This window comes from Tamandua tetradactyla, chromosome 8 (genome assembly GCF_023851605.1).
Source record: "Tamandua tetradactyla isolate mTamTet1 chromosome 8, mTamTet1.pri, whole genome shotgun sequence".
NCBI lineage: Eukaryota > Metazoa > Chordata > Mammalia > Pilosa > Myrmecophagidae > Tamandua > Tamandua tetradactyla.
In genome coordinates this window covers 114,299,507-114,320,920 of record NC_135334.1, presented here as the reverse complement: position 1 = coordinate 114,320,920, position 21,414 = coordinate 114,299,507, and the positions used below count along the sequence as shown (strand labels likewise).

The following is a 21,414-nucleotide window of genomic DNA, read 5'->3' as shown; positions in this document are numbered from 1 at the left end:
CACAAATATCCCAGTGGTAATTTATTTGTCTGGTTCAAGATAACTGTAGTTTTGTTTCCTAAAACCTATATTTAAATGCCAAAAGACATTTGTGAACTATACATATATTTGATCAGATCGTTAACTTTTTGTGTTTTCTTTCTTTTGAGAACTTTTGAATAAATAACAGTTATATATATATATATATATATATAAACCATATTACTATGGCTATGACATATAGCCATAGTAATACATGAAAATTTACTCACTCATTTCCAACAATTGAATGCATTGCCATTATTAGAATGAATGATAATTTGAAGTTGATGCATATTTTAGGGATTTCCAGATTTGTCCAATTATCGTTTTAGGGGACTGTGTATGTGAGTATATGGGTTTATTTACAATGTTGCAATGAACGATCTGACCCGCATACTCTTGTGCAGTGGGGAGTAGAACTGATGGGCTGTAGCCCATGTGCATATTTGATTTTTCCAGGCAATGACAAATGATCATTTATATTTTCAAAAATATTTACATTTTGTAAATATTTTGAACACGTAGTAGCTATGAAATATTACCTCTTGGGTTTAAATTTACTTGATTATTAATGAAGTTGACTATGTTCACATGAAATTCTTCTTAATTTTTTCTCCAGTTTTTTATGGGTTATTTTGTCTTTTTCTATTATATTGTGGAAGGCATTTCATATTCTTTTTATTAATTCTTTGCTGAAAATATGTGATATCTTCATCCAGTTGTGACTCATATTTTAATTCTTTTTTTAGTCCTTGATATTCATAAGTAATTATCAAGAATGACAATTAAGTTATTGATGTTTAGCTTTATAATTGCACATTTTGTGTTTGCTTAAAAGATCATTCTTCAACAAAGTTTATGAAGTAATATTTTCTTATATTTAATTTTAAAATGTTCCCTTTCATAATCTTTCCCTGCATCTATATAGTGTGAAATAAAGACATAATTTCATTTTTTTAAGTATAGGTTAGCATTTCTCTCAGAACCACATATGAAATAACCAGTCCTTTCCCTCATAGCTGCAAAGCCTATTTAATAATACATAATTTTCATAAATGTATGGTGCAATGGTTTGAAGCTGTAGGTACCTTAGAAAAACACGTTCTTAAAGTTAATCGATTCTTGTGTGCGTGAACCCATTGTAAGAAGGACTTTTTGATGAGGCTGCTTGAGTTGAGTTGTGACTCACCTCGTTCAGGATGGAACTTAATCCTATTACTGGAGTCTGTTAGAAGAAAAAAAAAATCAGAAAGACAGAAAAAAGCCATGGAAGGAAGAAGCTGAAATCATCAAAACTGGAAGAGAAGGGAGAGACCAACAGATGCTGCTGTATGCCTTGTCATGTGACAGAGGAGCCAAGGGCTGCTGGCAGCCTGTCTTCAGGAAGAAAGCATCATCTTGATGATGCCTTGATTTGGACATTTTCCTGGCCTCAACACTGTAAGCTAATAACTTCCCATTGTTTAAGCTGAACCACTTCATGGTATTTGCTGGAGAAGCCTAGGAAACTAAAACAAAAGGATCCATACATGTTGGTTTCGAAAACTATGTATCAACAGCCCACTACCTAAACCAAGAGTCATCAAAATACAACTCATGGGTCAAATCCAAGCTCTCTCTTGTTTACCAGCAATTATTTTACTGTATTTTTAAATGGATGAAACATTTCAAAAGAAAAATTATATTTTGTGACAGTAGAAAATATATACAATTCAAATTTCAATGTTTTATTGGACATAGTCACATCCATTCATTTGCATATTATCTAGCATTACTTTAATCTTACAATGACAGTGTCAAGTAGTTATGGAGACCCTGTGACCTGCAAATCCTAAAATATTTATTTATCCTGTTTAGAGGAAAAGTTTGCCTGCCACTGTCCTATGTAAAGATAATCATGTATGTCTTTGCAGCTCCTTTGTCCCTTAGAAGTTTATTTCAATTTCACCCTTACATGAAAGTCGAAATTAAGGATTTTCATTCCCTCTTTTTTCTGCAAGACTGTGATTCCATTTCCATCATGGTTGGGCTCTGACTTTTCTCCTGTCTCGCATGCTCCGTATGGTCATCACAGTATAACTCCGGTTTTCGGAAACAGCAGAAATCCTTGGGGCAAAACCACTTCGTTTGCATGGTCTTGCTTTCCCATTACTTTTGCCTCTTTATCTTCCCTCCTTTTGTGCTGGTTCAGCATTTACAAGCATATTTTTTTATCGTTTTTATTCCAAACTTTTAGCTGTTATATCAAGAGAGCTGCTTATTTTATCTCATATGTCATGCTGCCTGAAATGGAAGTCAATGTTATGTTTCCTAACTCTTTTTAATTTGTAAGTTTTCTCAATCAATTACATTAAGGGTTGAAAAATGATATATATCCTCATAAAATGAATATTGTAACATCGATGAAATGCTGTAACACATAATGAATGGAAATAAGATTTGTGTCAGCATCAAGAACTACTATGGACCCGACATTGTAAGATATGGACAATTTATGAAATGTATGAAACTTAGTGTTTTTTGTCATTGCTCTGCTTTAACTGTAAAGTCCCTGATTCTGTATTTCTTTATACAAATATTTTGCTTTTGCAAATATTTTGTATAAGTTTTTTAGAAAATCTGAATGCCATAATTATCTGAGATGGTAGGTGTACCATATAAATCCATGACAAAATCATTTACTTATTTGCATCAAATATGTTTAATTATACCTGGGAAGCTACTTCCTCTTTGTAATGGGAACCCAGTAAAGGTTTTTTGCTTGTTTGTTTGTTTGTTTGTTTTGTGTGTGTGTGTGTGTGTGTGTGTGTGCTATATGGTGGGGTCACATATCATTCTTTTTCCATATGAGTATCCCATTATCACAGCCCCATTTGTTGAATTTCTGTTTGTTTGTTTTGCTTGTTTGTTTCTTCTTTGGGAAGTGCATAGTCTGGTAATCAAATCTGGGTTTCTCTCATGGCAGGCATGAATTCTACCACTGAACTACCCTTGCACCTCTCACTAAAGGGTTTTAAGTACAAGAAAACACATGATTCAGTGTAACTTTTTAGTGTCTGGATTAAATCAAGAAAGAGTAAAATTTGAAATGATGATTAACAGCCACTTGAAGCAATCCAAAGAAGTGAATTATGGCGGTGGCCTGGGCAAAGATGGTGGCACTAGAGAAGAAAAGACAGGGAAAGACTTTCATTATGTCCTAGAGATACAAATTGAAGTTCTGGCTTGCCAATTGGATGCTTTTTAAATAAAAGAAGGATCAAGAATGAATACTATACTTTTTAGTGAGGCAAATGAGTATATGTAATAACCTTTAAGAAGGTGATGGAGATTGGTGAACAGATTCTGAGGCTAACAAAGAGATCAATTTTAGACATGTTAAGTCAGAAATTTTTTTGAGGCATGTACGTGAAGAGGTCAAGTAGGAAATTAGATATTTGAATTTGGAGATCAAGGATATATTCAGGTTAAGGTAAACATTTGAAGGTTATAAACATATTAAATGAGTATTTAAAATCTTGGAGTATAACAATATCATCTAGGGAAATATATAGAGGGAGAAGAGAAGGAGGTCTAGGAAGGAGGCCTAAGGTAAATCAACAGACTGGAGAGAAAAGAAGCCAGCGGAGGAAGTTAGAAGGAATGGCCCTTGAGGTAGGAAAAGACAAGCGAGAATTTTCAGAGAAGCTGGGAGAGTGTTTCAGGAAGAATGGAGTGGCTAATAATGTTGATGAAATGTCACTTAAGATAAGGGCTCAGTAGAAATTTGGCCACATGGAGACAGCTGATGGCCTTGCTAAAGTAGTTTTCAAGTAGGGTTGAGGTATGCTGTTATATTGAGTAAGTAGAAATATTAACAGCAAGAGTAAGAAAACGACATATATAAATGTCCTGTTTAAAGATCAGTTTAGCTATAAAGCACATAAGCAAATTTGGATGGATAATGGAAAGATGTGGAATAAAAGGGATGTTTTTCTATGAGATTGGAGATTCTAAATTTCTGTTGATTTTGCATACTAGAATCCTTATTCTGTTAATAATTTCCCACTACTATCTTGTGAGCTATCACCACCACCACCCCTACTGTCACACATTATACTTTTGGTGGGGCTCCATCACAGTTGGGGATGGAGTATGTGGCTAAGCATAAGTCACACAGAATTTTACTTATCTCTGGCAATAGAAATTGGCTTAGGGATGCTCAATGCCCCAAGAAATGCAATGGGTATTTCTCTGGCACTGGTATGAGAACTCTCACAGAGCATTAGCATGAGTGGTGAAGAAAGTCCTTTGAGAAGGTTTAATTTGGTCAATGTCTTGAAAGAAATGAATAATTGAATGAGCCATGTGTTCCTGGAAGAAGGAACAGACAGTGCAAAGGCCCTGAGGCAGGTAAATGTTGAAATGTCATAAAGAGAGTGAGGGCAGGATGTTAAGAATGCAGAGTGAGAAGAGGTGTGATGGGGGCTCTATGCAAGGGTTGCATAATGTAAATGCAAGATACAGCTCTGACCTTTGTATTTTATGCAAGATAGATGGGACCAATATGGTGGCATTAGCAAGATACAATAATAGATGAGATATAGTTTGAAGGTGAAAGTAAATGCATTGGTAGTATGTTAGTTGTGATTGGGGAGGAAGAGAAGGATCAAGCATAACTCCAAGTCATTTTGGTAAATTCTAGAGATATTAAATAAGGTGGGGGAAGGTGGGGAAAGTTTCAGCATTTTGTGGGGTGAAATCAGTAATTCCATCTGGAACATATGTGGTTTGAATATCCACATTAGAATCTCAAGTAAAATGCAAAGTTACATTTGGCTAAAAGGTCTGAAATTGGGGGAAGATGCTGATACTGGAGATATAAATTGAGGGTGATAGAATATTGTATTTCAAATCTGGGGTTTTGGATGATATTAATTTGGAGTGAGTAGAGAAAGAAAGAGATAAAAGTATAGAGCTCTGAGGTACTCCAATATTTAGAGGTCAAGAAAAGTGAGCAGTTTTGTGCACTGATAAATGCTTAACAACTGATTCTCAGGGGTAGGGTGGCTGATTTGTAGTGTTTTATTTCAGTTGTGTAAATATTCTCACCATGACTGCTTCCAAGCTTTCAATATATCAACTAGCTTACAAACTTCCTGAGAATTTGAAAATCATTTTTCACAAGCTGGGATGGCTGGCTTCAGGTCACTACTCAAGGAAGAAAATTTAGTGAAGGAAACAAACAAAAAGCCCCCAGTGAGGCAAAAGACAAAAAAACAGGAGAATGGTGATTCTGAAGCTAAGACAATAAAGACTGGCTTAGAGTTCAAATATTATGAAGTCAGATGGTTGGTCATTGGAATTCCTTAGGTAGACTATTCTTTACAGCAGTAAAGTTTGTGAAATGGTATTTCCCAAAGCAAGATTAGCTCAGGTTCAAAAGTACTATGGGTGAGGAAGTATGGAAGGGAAAGGGGAATGCTTTGCATTTCTTCAAATTCTTTACCATGACCACACATTTCTCTTTAATATTTGGTTTCTAATACTAAAAATATAGGTTCCAATAAGGTTTCTTCTAGGGAATGTTCATCAAATTGTTTCAGTAATCCGGTTTAGCTCTGTGACTGAGTTAGGGTAGCACTACCATCTAAAACAAGCTCTAAAATATCAGTGGCTTAATGACTCTTAAAAGGGTGGAGATTTGGGGTAGAGATGTAATTGTGTTTCATGCACTAATTCAAGGAACTAAACAGATGGCAGCTTCTTTAACACATACTGCCGTCATTCCTAGGGCCTTGAAATACTTTTCTAGAATCTCTGCAGCCAGAAATGTAGTCAACCTTGGTGCCAGGAAGGAAGGGAGATGGCTCTGTAAACAACTGGCTTGTCTACGCCATGTTTCACTTAATTCACTGAACCCTTGGCATTATAGGTTGTTAATCCAAGAAAATTAACTTCTAACATGTATGGAAGAACTGAAGTAGCCTTATATTTGTCCCAGGTCTAGCAATAAACAACCATGCAATCCTAGACAATTAAAATTTTTGAGATTCACTTTCCTTATTTACAAAATGATGGGGCATTCCAAAAGCAAAGTAACAAATCTCCCAATTTTCCAGTTACATTTTATTTAAATGATTTTGGAAATTAATAGCAATAGTTTGTGGATCCATTAAGTCCACTTTTGTTTGTGGTCCATTAATAAGTAGCCTTAAAATTCTGGTTACCTTATGTCAGGTTAGTCCCCAAATGCCACCTTGATGAGAAAAATCCTGTTTAACTCAAGAATTTTAGGTTACTGTGACCTGCCAAAAGCTTGTCCATTATTTTTCATTCAGCCAAGGGTGTGTGTTTCAGCTACCACCACATGTTAATGCTATGTAGTCTCTACTGATTAAATATTGCTTCCTAAACATTGACCTGTGTAATATTGTTCTGGATTCTGAAAGAGTCAAATATTTTAGGATGTGTAATCTTAAATTCCACATTTGGTTGTAGCTGACACCAAGGGCACAGGTTATTCAGGAATCTAGCAATTTCCAAGAATGCCACATTCCAACCCTCTCGATCTTTCAGCAAGGCTGTGTCCATTCTGTAGTTACTCCAACTGGAGAAACAACATTTTCTCCCCAAATGGTTTATTGTTAGACATATGCATTAATCACATGAAAAATAACAACTTAAAAAAATGATTTATTTATACCCTTCTCAGCCATCAAGTCTGAGCCATCAAGAGTATACCCAGTGCATATATATCATAAGTTGCTCTGTAAGTGCTACAATAAGTTAGCTTGGAAGCAAAGTGCCAGTGCGATTATGCAAATAGCATCAAACCTACTTCTAGGATGCCTGGGAGACATATTTCAATAAAAGGAGACAGAATGTATCTCAGCCATACTGACATTAATAATTTAAGATTAATCAATTTATGAGGACTTCAAACAGCGGAAGGAAACTGAGAGAAGAAGATGGATTCTCTCCCTTTAGATTTAACATTAGTTTTCTCCCAGGCTAAATCTAATCATTTCATTTCTAAAGGCCTGATAATTGACTAGCCATTTACTGAAACTTCCTCAAAGGGCACCGAAAATCCTCCCTGGGTTCGTCTTAGATCAAAGGAGGTTAACTTAAATTGACTCCTGATGATTCCGTTTAGGGAGCAGCAGTCAAGCTGCAGCTACCCAGATGGGAGCTGGCCTCATTCAGAAGCTGAGAGACCAGAGTCATCTTTGTGAAAGGAATTTAGGTGAGACCGGTATGACCATGAATCCATAAGCCTGATACAATAGAAATGGCAACAGAAAGAGGAGACATCTGTGACAGTACTTTGATTTCCAGATATAACAACCCATGCTTATTTTTGTTATCCTTGAAGTCTTAACATAATTTTTCTGAATCATGGTTTCTTAAGTTATGAATTATATTTTCATTTTCAAAAATAGAAATGTAAGAATCAATTTTCATAGTTGGGTTTGCTTTCATTTCTTACCAAAGAAATAAAAATATAGTGGAAATTACTAAATATAATGGAAATATTCAAAAATGTATTTCTGGTGAACCACTGTTTTCAACTGATATGTTTCTCATCAGCTTTGATCTTTTGAAAATTACTTATAAGCTCTAGCTAAGGGAAGATATTTTTTCTCTCTCACTTCCATTTTCTCCTTTGTTAAATGGAGGTTGCATGAGTTTTCATAAAAATTAGCTATCTCCAGTAAGTAAAACATATAAACCAATGTTTTGTGTGGTTTATTTTCAATAAATATATGTTGTATTTATTTTAGGGAACTATGCATTTAATTAAATGTTATCCCTAGCTCAATGAATGTTATAGTTCTCGGAGTTATAGCTTCTAATGCTACAATCCAATGGTTCAATTAATGTGTCCTACTTTAGGGCATCTATCAGTAGTCAAATGGGTCTTCATTTCTCTCCAGAAAAGAGTAGAGCTTTCTAAATCACCACTTTTAACACAGTTGAATCAGGTTGTTCAAGCCCATTCAAGTTGGAGAATTAAAATTGTCAAGTTAAAGATGCATATAAGAAATAAAGTTTGTGTTTTGTTACTGCCCAACAAATTAAGTGATTTTGATAAAAAATGAGAATATTTATGGGAAAAATCCAAGACCCAAACTCACATATGCTACTCAGAGAAGTGGTAAGATTTACAGGGATAGTTTCTTATAGCATATTTGAGTATTTTATCTTCAGTCTATAATAAAATAATAATTAAAATAAATGGGAAATCATTGAAGTTTTAAAGGAAGAAGTGATAAAGTTAAGTTCTATAAGATAACTTGAACAAAATATGGGAAACAAATGGGTTAGAAGGTATAGAATAATAAAATAAAATAAGATGATAAATAGTTTTGGAAAGTAGAAGTGAGAATGAAGGAGTAGCATTGATATTAAGTAGCATTTAGGAGTAGAATTAACAGGATGTAGTAGCCAATTAAATATGGCAAATAAATACGAAGAAATGAAGAGGACTGTGAAACATTGCACTTTGTCTATTTACAATGACTGAGCTTCTGAATCCTGGCTGCTCCATACGAATAACATAGCAAGACACTTTTTAGAGACCTGAAGCTACAGTTCTACAGGGACAATAATCAAGATATCTAAAAGAATCATTTCAGCAACTCACCATTTCCTGAGTGTCCTAGAGTTTCTTAAAGGTCTTTCTTTTAGTTGCCACTAAAGCAATTACTTAAGATGCCTTCATGTAGGTGCAACCCAAAGCAGTAGAAGCCAAGCTGGCCAATCCTATTATGTTGAATAGCTGCAACTTGCAACTGTTGAGAAACATTTTAATACTTATCTCATATATTTGTAGGAGAAAGTGACTGTTTACTAGCTTCTATAGCAGGGAAACCTGATGAAATATTGCAATTTTCTAAGCTCAGTCTTAATTTGATTAAAACCTTGACAATTTGTAGCCTTATTACAAAAGAGGAGTCAGTCAGAAAACATGATCCCAGCATTATCATTTAATAAGAAGCAAAATTGGATAACTCAGAGCAGACTTGACCTTGTACAAGTTGGCTTAGTTTTAGTTTCCCATGAGCGTGATTTCCTTAAAGAGGACTCGACTCTACAGAGCTCCTCCAAGCTTCCTCTCCTAGGCCGTCTACTCACAGCATTTAGCGATATTCCCTATATATATATAACATAGTGTTGTAAGGTAACCAAGATATGACTATTTCTGAGTTTAAACAAAACCAGAGTGTTTACAGCATCCCACTGAGAAAAGCAAGCATGTTGTTACCTCATAACATCATTTGCAGTGAAAGATATGCTTTCCTACCATGCAGACTTTCTTTGTTCAATCCAAAGATAGTATAAAGAGAAATTAAGTTTCTCATAGAGAAAACTTTTTCAGTGATTGAGTTGCAATAATGACCCAAATTCTCTACAGAGGAGTGCTTTGCTGAATACTTCTTCATGTCTTTATTATGAAAAAAAATCCAACAATGTCATAGGATTTTGAAAAGCAAAGTGATTACAAAACTTGGGAGACAATTTTGCATCAATTAGACCATTCTACCTAAATCTGAGCAATTCTGCTGTTTGTGCACTATTAGACATTAGATGTTTTATTATTGTTTAACCCATAGCATTGTATTTCTAAGTGAATTTAATGGCCTGTGCTATCACTAAATTTTGCCACATTGCAAAGCACAATGCTTCTGAAACTATCAGTTGCATAACTAATTGATAAATCTGTCCATTAAGTAAATAATGGATAAACTTAGAAAGGTATTATCTCTTTATTCAAGGACCAGTAGAATTTCTATTGCAAACTATCACTCTCAAGTAGAATAATTACTTTTCATAGAGAGATCAGTTCAGATGATAAAAAAAAATTTGCTTTTTAAACAGCTATTGGACTTATTTGCAGTTCTCAGTTTTGTTAATCATCTTTTTTCTGTTAATTGTGAGAATTTGTTTCTCTCCCTATGCCAATCATCTTCTGGCACAATCTGTGTACAAAAGTCCTTTTATCTCTGCAAACAATTTCCTAGGCTACATCTTCTGGCATTTCGGTTAACAAGTTGTATATGTATTTTTAAATTTACTACACCTCTTATCTAAGAGCCTGCTGTTTTCCTTTTTCTAGCTTTTACCTTGCATCTCTGACTAGGGATATGCAAAGGTAAACTTTGTTTCAGAATAATAGATACAATGAGTTGGTATAAAATAACTCAAATTTCACACCCAAATAAAATTTCTCTCCTGCTTTCACTGTTGGCTTATTTGGAGATTTAGTTGAAGGGGTTTGTCTATGTGAAATTGAGAATACACTGAAAAGTGCCTAAAACAAATGCTGACAATAGTTTATTTCAGTAATTCCAAATCTTCTCACCTCAAACTATTCCCCTGAGGTGCCTATTTCTGTTCTAAGCCAGCTGTGTCGAGGAGGATTATATACCGTTCAACATGTTTTTTCCTTTCTTTTATTTTCAAAATAATTTTTATTGACTATCAGTCATTTATATTGACACAGATGAAACTGCGAGCACAAATCTTTTTTTTTTTTTTGTATGCTGTATGGCAGGATCACATTTCATTATTTTTCTATGTGAGTATTATTGCAGCACCATTTGTTGAAGTTTTGTTTATTTGTTTGTTTGTTTTTCTTATTTGTTTGTATGGGGTGTTTTTTGGGGGAAGTGCATGGACTGGAATCAAACCCATGTCTCCCACATGGCGGGTGAGAATTCTACCACTAAACTACCCTTGTACCCCTAAACATTAATCTCATAAAATATTTATCTTAATGTGCTGTAAGGGAATCACTATCTCAGAATTTCTTGTTCCTTAAGTGAAATTTGTCAGAATATATCAAATAACTGCTAACCTTTGTTTAATTTCCTGAATTATTGAGACGGAAGAGTCCCTAGATTGCTTATTACCAATGTATGTTCCTGGTTCCTAGACCCAGAAAGCCTAATTCAGAAAAAAACAAACAAACCCTGAGAAATATTGCTTATGCTTTCTGGCACGCAGAAGCAAATAAGCTTTTGTCAGAAACAAGGTAAAAGTAAAAGTCCAAGATATTTTTGTGCTTTCAGGAACATGGTCACAGATGTATAGGTCTAGTAAAAATTACAGCTATACTTATTTATGAATATGTACATAACGCATGTTAGAAAAGGTGTATTATAAACACACACATATAATAATAATAGTTTATAGGTATCTAAGTAGATATTGTGGCTATATATGGTTGCACATGTATTGCGTTTATGTTTATGTGTATACATGCATATATTTTTAAGTATGTATTTAAATTGTTCTCATGTCAATGAAACCTTTGTTTATCTCTGTATTTTACATAAAGGACACCTTAAGGCCATCATTCACTTAAAAGCCAGTTAGCTTCTAAGCCTTTCGATGTGAAATCTCTCTTTTAAGAGAATGAATGTTCTAATTGGAGTTCTGAGATACGAAAGTGTACCCAGTGGCAAAATATAGACCTACCATTATTGCATTTAATAGGTAAAATACTTGAGATAAAAGCATTTTAGGCACATGACACAATTTAAACTCAATAAAATGTTTGTCTATATAGAAGAATCCAAAGACAGAATGTTTTCAAAACCATTCAAAAAGGATTGCATCAAAAGTTGATTTATATAACATTGTAAAAAAATCTTTGAAGATATTTATTTATAAACTTTGCTAAGATTGTTTTTTGGAAAATATATTATTTAATAACATTTTTGGGATTAGAGCTATAGACCTTTAAAAAATTCATTGTGGGGGTTGATGGTATTCAAAATAATTTATAATATTATGTCCCAGATGCACTAAAGCATCTTATAAAAAGGATATGTTTTTTTTTTTTTTTTGACTGGCTAAACTGATTTTTTAAATCTTTTGTATTTGGGTATAACTTGCATACAATAAAATGCACCTGCCTTAAATGTTCAGATCATGTATTCTGACATTTGTTCAACAACTTCCCAGAACTAGGTCCACACATTTCCATCACCCCGGAAGGTTCCCTTGTGCCCTTTCAAGATGCCTTCGCCAGAGGCGACCATGTCCCTCCTTCTGGATTCATTCTGAGGGTCCTTGGAAGTCACCTGGAGGGAAGCTTGCTTCCTGGAGCTGTTTCCATATTGCTTCTGGCTCATTGTTTTTTTTTTTTCCTTCTTCTTTTTTTATATTAGTACATAATGTATTCACATTCATTTAAATTGTTTATTCAGAACCAATGGATTGGTCTGTACTGAGAACCGACAATTGTTTAATTCTAGTGCTTGAAATGAAGATTAGTTTGATACTTGGTATTACAGACATAGGTGATTTTATGATTTCTCTCTATATATATATGTATAACATGCAAACAATATGTTACTAAGATGAAGTTTGTTGTTGATTTAGCTGTTAGACATTTGACAAATTCTCTCATTTTTTTACTGCGTTCAAACGAGATGGAAAGAAATCAGAGAGCGGAGAAAGGACAGCAGAAAAACTTTCATGACAACTTGGCTTAAAATCCCATAACAATGACCAAGTTAAAAGGGACTTCATCTGAAACCACCGAGCTGTATTTCAGTAGCTTTGGTTATTGAAGGCAATTGTATAACTATATAGCTTTTACAATGTGACCATGTGATTGTGAAAACTTTGTTTCTGATGCTCCTTTTATATGGGGTATGAACAGATGAGTTAAAAAAATATGGATAAAAATAACTAATAGGGGGATAAGGGATAAAATAAATTGGTAGATGGACATACTAGTGGTCAATGAGAGGGAGGGGCAAGGATTGTGGAATGTATGAGCTTTTTCTTTTTATTTCTTTTTTCTGGAGTGAGCAAATGTAATAAAAATGATCACGGTGATGAATACACAACTACATGATGATATTGTGAGCCATTGATTGTATACCATGTATGAACTATATGTGTGTGAATATTTCTCAATAAAAATATTTAAAAAAACAAATAAATACTGCAGAATAACTGAAAAGAAAAAAGAAAAATGAAAAGGCAACTTTGGTTGGAAAGAAAACATTATTGTGCCCTTGTCAGCCAGTGTTTCCCCCATATCCTCCCCAGCTCAGTTTGGAGCTGGCATGTACTCCCAGGGTGGATTTCTGGATCCAGTTCTGGAGGGAGAATAATAACCCTGAGCATGCATAGAATTTATGGGGAAAAAAAGGACTTAACCCTAAGAAAGGAATTATGTGAAAAGGGGAGTAATATTTTATCTGGAGTTCGGGGGTAACACTGATTTAGATTAACTTAGTGGCTCTTAACCAAGAGTGTGCATCAGAATCACCAGTGAAACTTTAAAAGAATGCAATTGCCTAAATCCTACTTCCAGAGATTATGACTCAGTAGGCCATGAGTAGAATTTGGACATCAGTGTTTTTATAAACTTTCAGAAAGAAGATACTGGCTGAGGATCCTAGCATGAAGCATGGTAGATAACAGGCATACCCTATTCAGCAAGGGTAGAGGTTAGAAGGTTGGGGGATGGATAGATCTGTTTCTGTAATCAAGAGTATATGAGGTCGGGCTGGCCATGGTGGCTCAGCAGGCAGAGTTCTCACCTGCCATGCTGGAGACCCGGGTTCGATTCCCAGTGCCTGCCTGTGCAAGAAAAAGAGTACATGAGGTCATCATGTCATAGGCCAACAAACTTGGCAATGGCTGTTTCAATCTTTTCCCAGCTCCTTATTTGTGCCATAATATCTCAAACCAAATGGCTTAGCATAAGGAAATAAGTGCATACTGCATTTCCTAAGAGTATGTGCTCTTTGATCTTAAGTATCAATTCACAGAATATTGACACTCTGTCATACAAGAAGGGGCAGTTGTCATATCTGGAAGAAGGCTTTTAGATATATTATGGTAGTGAAAGCCAGACTGCCTAAGATGTTAAACATTTTTAAATGACTCGTGAATGTCATTTTTATATATTTGCTTCTATAATGAAACTTAAGGCAATAGAACCACATAATTGTTAGCCAGAAAAAATTCTTCACAGTCAGCTAGCCTGTGAAATATCAGACCTGTTTTTATAGCATCTATATGTCTTAGACATATCAAAGTATGGCTTTTTCATCTTGGAAAAGAAATATTTGTTAATTAATAAGGCAATCAAAGGGGTGCTATGTGGTATTTGTTCCTGAAATATGTAGTTAAGAATTTCCAGGGATTTCAAATTATTTCCAGAATTTTATTTCCAATTCACTTTAACTGGAATAGTTGGACATGAATTGCTATGCTGATACTATTTTCATTGATTTATACATAAATAAAATATATTTCTGGACTAGGAAAATTTCAACTTTAGTGTGTAAAAAAGGAAATTCCTTATAAAAATGTTAAAAGCCATGTGTTCATTTGAGGAGAAAAAAGTATTTGTGCTAAAATAAATCAACCTCATAATCTTTCCCCCTGGACCGAATATCTTTGAAATTGAGGAATTCTGAGTTTTCTTCAACAAAGTTGAAATCTCCCTGCTCATCTTTGCAGCTGAACCTCCCCTGTAGCCTCCATGTTACTCACTTATTAAATCCATTATAACTTTTAACTTTTCTATGCATTCATATTGTCTTTCATCTAGTTTAGACATTTTCTCACTCACAGAAGTCTTCTATTCACCATAACATTAATAAATATTTATTAAGCCCTTAGTAAGTGCCAAGCACTCTGCAGGACCAAACTTCTCTAGACACTGATCTTTCGATTGCTCTGCTTACTTATAGTCAACTTTCCCTTCTAGTAAATTCTACCAAGTATAAATTCTACCAAGTTTTAATCGTACATTTCCCCTTTTGAAAATCTTCCCACAGATTACACATTGAACATGAATTACCCATGTGGGATTTTAAGGCTTTGAAAAAACAGCTAAAAAAATGCTGTACAAATTCATGTTTTATTTCTTTATTTTAAGCCACCTATAGTTCAGTCAAACTAAACTGATTACTGTCCCTAAGATATATTTGCCATTTTCTTACTTTCAATCATTTCTTTTCTCACCAGGATATATATTTTTCTAAGCCTCATAGGTCAAAAACCCCTGTTAACTTGAAATTCTATTTGAATATCCATCTTCCATGCAGTCTTCCTTAGGAGTACTTTATTGGTATCTCTTTTATTGTATGTACTGTTTGCCTGTTGTTCTTGAAAGCTCTGGAGACCCTTCTTACATACAGCGGGCAACAAAAGCTAATTCAAAATAACTTAAGTAAGAACGGAAATTATTGACTTGAAATAATAAAATTTCCAAAGGAAACTAGACCAGGGTCTTTAACATTGTTAACAGGATTATTTTCTCTCTCTCTGTCTCTTTCCATATCTTGGGTGTTTCCTTCAGTGTTGACTTCATTCGCAGGTCCACACTGCCCATAGGTGATTGTCAGTAAATACAGAATTGTATAATTCTTATATCTGGGAAATTCTAGTGGGAAAAGAGATTGCTTTTTCTAATGATTATAAAATGCCACTGAATTGATTTGAAAGGTCTGAGTATGGTGACGAACCGACCCATTTATGAATCAATCACTAAGATAATGAGAATTGAATACACAGACTGGGCAGATCTGGATGAATGGGCCGATTCAAGCACTAATGGTTATTGTCAGTCCCACTCAAATCTCGTGCACAGAGAGAGGGTGGCATGTAAGGCAGCACTTACTCTCTAAATAAAAACACCCCAAACTCAATGGTATACCCATACATGTTAATCACTCTTCACCTACAGGGTTTAGCTATCTTGACAGGGTTCAACCTGATTCTTTAGGTCTGTTCGGCCACACTTATTTCTCATTCTCCTCTTGGACACAACGGACTTAACAGGAGATGTCCAAGATACAAGACAGCAAGCCCCAACACATAAGAACACTTCAAGGTTCTGCATCAAATCACCTAACATCAACTGGTTAAGGCATGCCAAATGGCAGAGGCCAGACCCAAGGGCTGGAAGAGCACCTCACCTGCCATATAAAGAACTGCAAGGGCATGGCTCCAGGGAGGAATGAAAAATAGTGGTCATAAATTCAATCTACCACAGGGAGAGTTGTTCTGAGAGGCAAACACAAGATATTTATTAAAATGAAAATGAAAGGACTCAAGGAAGCAAAAATTACTGTAGTAGAGGCCATCTGATTTTTATCTTAATCAATCTTTAATATGTTATAGGGATTTTGATAGCACTGACTGCATCTTTAATTTTGAAAACTGTATGGTAACTAAAAGAGGACCTAGAAAAGGATATTAATTCAGGTAAAAATTATCCAGTAGAAAATTTCCTATTGAATTTGCAGCACATAAATTAAATCTTTTCCCACGGTAATTCCAGCAAGGCAAGATTTTCAGGAATTCTTGTGCATACTGCTTAGGAACACTTTCAATCTCAATTACATGTTAACTGATTAACAGTATGTTTAATCAAATCAGAGTTTAATTTTGTCATGCAATAATGTGGAGATAAGTAGCTTTTTCAACAGTTCAATGGTGCAAAAGACTGAATAATTGTGATTTTCTTTGCATTTAGCTCATGGCTGTAAGATGGCTACCACAGCGTCAAGCCTGACTTCAGCAGGAATTCATGGTAGAATATCTAGCAAAAGAGTCTTGCTTGCTATATATACACACACATCAGAAAAAAAATTTCTTAGTTTCTCCAGAAGACCTCTGCTTACATTTCAATGGCTACAACTGTGTCCCTTGCTCAACTTTAGTTGCGAGAAAGACTGGAAAATGAATATGTCTTTTACAGGTTCTATAGTGGAAAAGCACAAGAGAAGGTCTTAGGGAATTGGTAATGTGTGATAGACTAGCCGACTAATAGCCTTCCCCTGCCCTTAGGATGAGCTGCTTTAGATACATTAAAACTTAAACTGCTTTTGTTATTCAATGGAATTCATAGTCAAGCATTTTATGCAATGAAATATTGATTATGGAGCAAAAATCTAGGTGTGAAAATGGATATTTAATAGTTGTGCAAACTGGAAAAGTCATTTAATTTCCCTGAGCCTTTGATTCCTATTCACTGTAATAGGAATGCTGATACTCACTTCGAAGGTTTATTGTGTAAATTTAATGTGATAACAAAGTTGAAAGTGCATAATACAACATTCAACAGAAGCTTGATCCTCTAAAAATTGTAACTATTATTTGTAAATATTTACAAGTATAAAATATTTTACTCTACACAGGACAAGGTCCAAAATAAGTATAGACACCAATTATCGGCACATTTTTTCATGTTGCATATAAATTGCTTTGAAATTTTTCCAGAATGGGAGTGGAGAAAGTCTGAATTTGGGATTTTCTTTTCTAACAATCTTATATTAATATTTAAATAGCTTCTAGTATCACTTTGCTCTCCACTTTATTTAGAGTTCTGTTAAGGCTAGTGGAATTAAAAATATTTGGGGCTGAATACATGTAATTTAAGTCTATGTATTACATATTATGCAAAAACATCAATCTAGCTAAAATAAGTATGTTAATACAGTAAACAAGGGGGAAATAAAAACCAAGATGGAGGGGAGGAATGCGCTCTAATCTTCTGCAAAATTACATGCTGGGTAATGCTTGGAAAATAAAGTTCTGATATATGCACTTACTGTATTTTCACATAAAATGAATGAAGGAATATATAAGGAGCCCAACACTCCCTTAGAAATTTGCAGGAGTTTGATGTGGTATAAATGGTAACACTATGCATCTGTACAGTGCTTTAAAGTTCACATAGCTGTTTCATGTCAAATCTCATTTGATTCTCTTAGATGAGTTGGAACATAGATGATAGAATTTTCATCTTGCCAATGAGGACTCTGTGGTTCAGAAAGTTTAAACAAAGATAGACAGGGCAGAGCCGAAACTAAAATCCAAGATTTTGGATCCCAAGTCTAGAGTTCAGGACACCCAGTGGTTGAGTTACCCAATCTGCAATTGATTACCCAATCCACAATTGATTAGCTGTTAGACTTATAGCACTGTGCCTCAGTTTCCACACTGATGAATGAGGATATACTAGCATTTACCTCATGAGGTTGTCATGAAGCTTAAGTGAGATCAAACACGTAAGTCCTTCTAACAACGACTGACTGCTAATAAATGGGCTTAAATATGTGAGGTATTATACTGGTATTCTCACTACGCTTCACTTTCATGTAGCGTGTAAGTAGCACAGAGTTGGGTAAAGCAGGACTGATATGAAGGTCTCTAATACACCAGATAGTCTTCACACTAATCAAGCCCCTGGTAGTAGGTTGGACACCTGGGAAACATCAAATCTTGTGGACTCATTGGAGAGTTGCTGCTCAGGGGGCAAATTTCTTCCTTTGTGGCTTCAAGTTTAAGACAGTAGTCTCTGAACTCTACCAATAGGTTAGCAAAGTGGTTTTCTCTTTGGTAGATTTCTATGCATATCTCTATTACCACCCATTAGTTATGACTAAAAGTCTGATTCTGCTTTAACTTTCTCCCCCTTCTCTGTCAGTCTGCTTCCCTTTAACTAAAGAATCTTATACAGGCTTAACTCAAGTGAATGATTTTATGTAACATAGTCTAAAAAAACGTCATCATTATTATTATTTATAAAACAGGAACTATTGAGTTGAGTACTTGTTATGTGCCAGGGACTCTATTAGGTACTCAACCTATAAAGAGGAAAAGTGTATAGAGTAAGTGGAGGATGACATGCAAAGAGTATGTCCAATGCAATTTCATAAGGGCCACAAGGTAGGATGAGTGTGGATGTGATCCATTGCGGATGGCGGGACCGGCACATTGAGGAGCGTATGATGAGGGCTTAGAACACAGGTGTCACCAACTGCTCTAAAGGTTCAAAGCAGTACACATTTCACCAGAGTTGTGTCTATGGTACAAAGGGCCCCAGATAATTGTTTCTTCTCTCAGGCCCCATCTTCCCATAAACAAATTGATTTTAAAAGGTATCACAAATTTCAAGGGCTCATGTGAGGTATAGTAATTCATCAATGAAGATTTAGAAAAACCAGTAGAGAAGAGGCGCTAGCTTCTTTACTTATTGCCTTATTAGTGTATAAGAAGGTTATTAATAGATTATAAGCACCATTCCTTTCTGTTCATGTCCAGGAATCATCTCTTTGTGTTCTTTATTATCATGTGAATTATTTCCATCTAATTTCAAATCTATAACCATGAGTAAAAGGTAGAAATGGTGTTATTTCTCATAATACCATGTGTCTTTTGCACCTGTTTGTATTGAAATGATAGCATTTCCTGCCTCTGCAGTTCCCTAGTACTATTTGTTTGCTGTGCCTATATCATTACTCATGACATGTCATCATTCATCCATGAATACTAAGCCTTGACAACTCTCTCAAAGTTTGCTTCTGTGCTTACTTGGTGATGAATGCAAATACAAGTCTTACCCAGAGTATTCAAGAGAATGTGAATAAAAATACATTTTTTTGGACATGTATAACTTACTGTTTGGAATTTTATGACAAATGATGAACGCCATATCCTCCTACAATGCCCATTTATGAACTCTTCGGGCTGCAATCACTGCATTCCTATGGTGTGATCGCTTTTAATGTTGGCACCTGCCTTTCACATAATTCTACCAAGAGAAGTCTTGGAAGGTTTGCACGATCCAAGTGAGAAGAGGAATTTCATTTACATGGCTTATGTCTGCCCTCTTTTAGAAGGACTAAAACTGCCTTAAGAGAGCACAACGCCACTACATTGATCAAAGGCAGGAAAATTCATAGGTCTGAAGAACCCATAAGTGTAAGGTTGGCCTTGAAATCCCTCAAAAGAGATGGATGAGACCACCCTAGAGGACTTTCTGACATGCACTATGGAGCCTGCCGGGGGGTTAGAACAACCACCCTGGATAACAGCAGCTAGGGACACACAGGGTACAATACATTCGCTGTCATCCCTGCTGATCTAGGTTTCTGTAAACCAGAGGGGATACTCTGGTCAGAAAGCAAATAAGAAAGAGGTATGGGTTGGCCCACAAATGCTCAGGCCAAGGGTCGGCAGTGGCCTCTCACAGTCCACATCACCCTGTATCTGATGTGAGTGAGCATCATCCCAAATCAGCATGTCAGTGCCATTCTGGAGACCTGATCTCACTGATCCCATGAAAGCGATATTGTACTGGCCAACCAGAGTGATCTGCTCACCAGGCTTCCCTTCTTCATCCTAGCCCATCCGTGGAGGCCATGACAATCCCATGGGCACAGTACTGGAGCTTGTCAATGCATCTGGTCTACCTGACTTACGGAGATGGATGTCAAAAGGTTCAAAAGCATCACGGAAGGGAAAAAGCAGATCCTGTTCCTGTGCAGACAGCACAGCCAGCCCTTGCTAATGCCAGGTATCAGAGGAGAATTCAGTGTCGAGGAAGGCACTCCAAATAGCAGATGGTGCCCAGGTCAGAAGTACCTCTCACCCTCTTTTGAAGAGTGTTAGATTCCTATCTTTTCCATCAAACATACACTTCTTTCTCTATACCCTACTCTCATACGATGTTACTACATTTCATAAACAAAGTGGGTACTTGGAAAGATAGTTACTGAAAACAAGGGGTAAAACAAAGTTAAATTGTTTCTTTAAGGGCAAAATTGTTCTATGCCAGCAATTTCAAATGTAGTTTGTACTTCTCCAGGAGACACATATTATATCCCCAGCAATTACATGCCACATAGTAGATTGCTTAATCAATATGCTTAAATGAATAAAGAAGATGAGCAAATAAAGACGCAAAGACAATTCAGACTGTTAGTGGGCGATGGAGAGCACAATCCCAGAGGCTATGTCATCTAGGTACAGTGTTGGCTGGCTCTGATCTTATTGACATATGTCAATGATCAAGCTATTAAATATCTCTATGCCTCAATTTCTTCATTTTTAAAATGATAACAATCCCCTTGACATGAGTATTATGATTAGAATTATGCATGATATAGCATACACATTGATTGATGCAAGGTCTGGTCCATATAGATGGTCACGCATTTTCCTGACGTCATCCTGTCATAAGAGTATTGCGAAGGTTACATGAGATATGTAAAGCAGTTTGAACAGATTCTGATGCTTATAAATGTTAGCTGATATATTTGCCTCTTCTGTATCTGCAATGTGTAAGTGACTCCAATAAAGAGTCCCTATTTATTAGACATTTATTAACTTTATTATTGCTTGCATTGGTTCTTGATATCTAAACTTTTTCTTATTTTAACTGTCATTGTTCTTAAATATGGATTTTTTAAATAACAGCAGTATCTTGGGCAATTTGAAAACCACTATTTTTCTCTCTTTTTTTATTAGACTTCAAAATGTCTGCATGCACGCCATTGTATTTGCCAGTATATGGACCAACAGGAAGTCCACAAACAATGCAAATGTTGGGTTTTCCAAGTGAGCAAAAGAACATATGAA

At 35.5% G+C, this 21,414-nt stretch overlaps 1 long non-coding RNA gene across 1 annotated transcript in view; it reads right to left on the bottom strand.

Annotated features, from left to right (window-relative positions):
- LOC143644879 (uncharacterized) overlaps positions 1–8,804 on the bottom strand; it is a 49,589-nt gene extending 40,785 nt beyond the window's left edge. Inside the window, exons 1-2 of the long non-coding RNA XR_013156923.1 lie at positions 8,651–8,804; positions 1,211–1,246 (exon numbers count right to left, since the gene is read on the bottom strand). This is a non-coding gene — a long non-coding RNA (uncharacterized LOC143644879). The remainder of the gene's footprint in view (positions 1–1,210; positions 1,247–8,650) is intronic.
- Between the last annotated feature and the right edge of the window lie 12,610 nt (positions 8,805–21,414).